Here is a 3,097-nt window from a genome sequence, read left to right as displayed (position 1 = left end):
TGTATCTCCACGAGTTACTGGAACTGTCAGTTAATGCTAACCTAAAGTGGCCAGGTTAGAGCGGAGGTCTCCAGCCCACCTCCATCTCTGAGGCAAAGGTCACGTGTGAGTAACTCAGCTCCCCGGAACCAGAGCAAAACAGGGGTGAGAAGTTCCCCTCTAGGTCCTTTAAAACATCCCCCAGAAACCACAGGCTTCTGGATTTAGCGCTGGGGCCAGACCGCCAAAGGCTTGGCCACGCCCCAAATGTTTTTTAAGCTTACCTGTCCCCGCCCAAAATGACACCATTAGAGCCCCACTCTCCGGGGGAGCAATCGTTACCCGGCATTAGCCACTTCGAAAGTACAGACCTCACTGTTGTAGGGGTCAAGGTTCACAAACTTGGCTATGTGAAAAACAGAACGACGTCTTTGTTTTCCGTAAATGAATTAGATTTACCTCGGAGACCATGTTGCGAGAAGCTGGTGGGAAACTCAGCCCCAGCAGTCTCTTCAGGGATAGGCAAAGGTCTGGAGGTCTTGGCAGTGGCTCGTCCAGTTTCCCAGAGCCTGCTGGCTTATCCAGCACTACGCATCCTTTCAATTTGGGGGTGCCCTTGAGGGGTTTGACAAGCTCAGCTGAGATCCATAGCTGTTTGCCCCCTAGCTCAGCCCCTACATCTACCTCTATCTCTGGCCAGCCTCATCTCACAGCAAGTTCCAAACCAGCCTACGGCTAACACAACAAGATCCTGCCTAAAATAAAAATTCAAAGTGGGGAAACTGAGGCCGAAGGGACAAGTCACACAGCAGCGCACAGCAGACTGAACTGGTGATGATAATAAAATCGCCCCCGTGGGAATGTTACTGTGTGTGCTTCGGGGGGGGGGGGACCCCGTGGAAATGTTACTGTGTGTTCCTCGGAGACTGTTAAGTGAGTCTTCACTGTGAAACAGGAAACTCAAATAGAATGACTTGAGGTCCCAAGGCCGGCAAGCAGGAAGTTGTTTGGGGACATGGGTCTTTCTGATACAGAAGACTCTCCTGATGGATTGAAGAGAGGCTAGGAATCCAAAATCCTACCTCTCCCAGTTCACTTCAGCAGATGTTGTCCCCTTCGCAGCCTCTGCCCTTAAGTTCATTTAATAGTGTTGACTCGGATGCTCACGGCTTCATTTATTTGGCTGAAGGCGCGATACCCGCCAAACTCTATGCCTGAACGGTCAGGAGCTGCGGTAGCAAAATCTCCCTCTCCCACGTCACCAGGGACCCCTTGGTAAGTAGGAACAGGGTAGGGTGCCCTCTAGAGAACTTACAGTTTGGAGTCGAAGCAGACATAGAAGAGGGGATGAATTCCAAGTCTTCCTTCAGGAAAACCTGAGAGACACACCTCCCCCCCCCGGGGGGGGCTCACTGGCCCTAGGTGGCCCCCTGCTCACTGTCCCCTAACCCTCAAGACAAAACCACCTGAGGTACAGCTGGAGCGATTTAGACTGCCAGGCCAGGCTTGAGTCCCTCCCAAGGGACTCTGCGTCGAGAAGGGGCGCAGTAGAGTGATCAGGTGACCATACCTGATCAGATTGCCTTGAAGTTCCCTGTTCATATAATAAATATGTGCCGAGCAGTGCCCAGTACTTCCTGAACCTCCTGAAGGGCTCTCCTCCCTCAAGCCAATAGTCCTTCTATTCTTAGACTTCCGGGGCTCCCATGGCCCTCACCTAGAAGCAAAAACCTCCATTTGGCTTTGGTAGTCTCCAAGGCCTGGGAGTCTCTGAGTCCACCCCTCTCCCACCTCCTCTTAGTGAACCCATGCTGTGGGCAAGAACTCTTGCCCTGTCTCCTCCGTGTTCCCACCTCTGAGGCCTCCACACCTCTGCAAGGATGCCAGCCAGCTACTCTGCTCTTGGCCACTCTAACAGGAATTTCTCCCAGGCTGACCAAGTTTTCTCAACACAGGCAGGATCTTTCTTGGGGACACTGACACCACACGGAATCCCCAACTGCCTTCTGTAATCAACTCCTTGCCTAGTCTTGGTCCTTCTACAGGGGAACGAACGAACGTTCTGCCAGGTGCTGAAGCAGGGCTAGCAGGGCAGGAGTGACCAGCACGGGAGCCAACTTGATACCAAATGACAATGGCTGCTCTCGTGAAGGGGACAGAGCCCAAGAGCAGGCCTGATTCCTTTCTACAACCATTTTTGCCTGGTTGTAGGCCCAGAGAGTCTTCCCAGATGCTGTGCCTGCAAAAGACCCAGGAATGAGTGATGGGTTTAAGATCGCACTATCTAATACGATCGTCCCTGGCCACATGTGGCCCTTGAGCACTTGAAATCGAGCTTCTTCAAGTAGAGAAAGGCCAGAAGTATAAAACACCTGATTCCAAAGGTTAGTACAGTAAATAATATAAAACATCTCAATAATAGTTTATGTTGATAATACGTAAAAATCGGTGTGCTTAGGATACATTTTAAGTTAAAATAAAACATAGTTGTATTCTTTTTTTTTTTTTTTTTTTTTTTTTTCGAGACAGGGTTTCTCTGTATAGCCCTGGCTGTCCTGGAACTCACTTTGTAGACCAGGCTGGCCTCGAACTCAGAAATCCGCCTGCCTCTGCCTCCCGAGTGCTGGGATTAAAGGCGTGTGCCACCATGCCCGGCTATAGTTGTATTCTTCTTGCAGTGGTAAGGATTGAACCCAGAGCCTTAGGTAACTGGGCAATTGATCTACTGCTGAGCTACGCCTCCAACTCTAAAATTTATTAGTAAAATGATTTGTTTGACATATGCTTAGCATGCTTGAGTTACTAGGTTCTATCTCCTGTACTAAAACAAAAGACAATTTCTGTTTACATTTTTTTTTTATATCACTATAGGAAAATCTGAAGCTACAGATGTGGCTCAGGTTACGACATTTCCATTTTACGGAGGAGGAAACCAGCTTAGATCTTGAATGACATGTTCTACAATGTCTGCCCTGAGGTTTGTGCCTCGAAAATGTTTCATGCTCACAGTCACCCTTCCTCTTCTCACTGACTTGGGACAGACAGGAGTACATTCTGCCTTTGAGGGAAGCCACAGCATTCACTGGTGCTGAGACCCTCGGGTGTTAGAAGTCTCCCA

The sequence above is a fragment of the Mus pahari genome, chromosome 20 (assembly GCF_900095145.1).
Source record: "Mus pahari chromosome 20, PAHARI_EIJ_v1.1, whole genome shotgun sequence".
Taxonomy (NCBI): Eukaryota; Metazoa; Chordata; class Mammalia; order Rodentia; family Muridae; genus Mus; species Mus pahari.
This window is presented reverse-complemented; position numbering follows the sequence as displayed.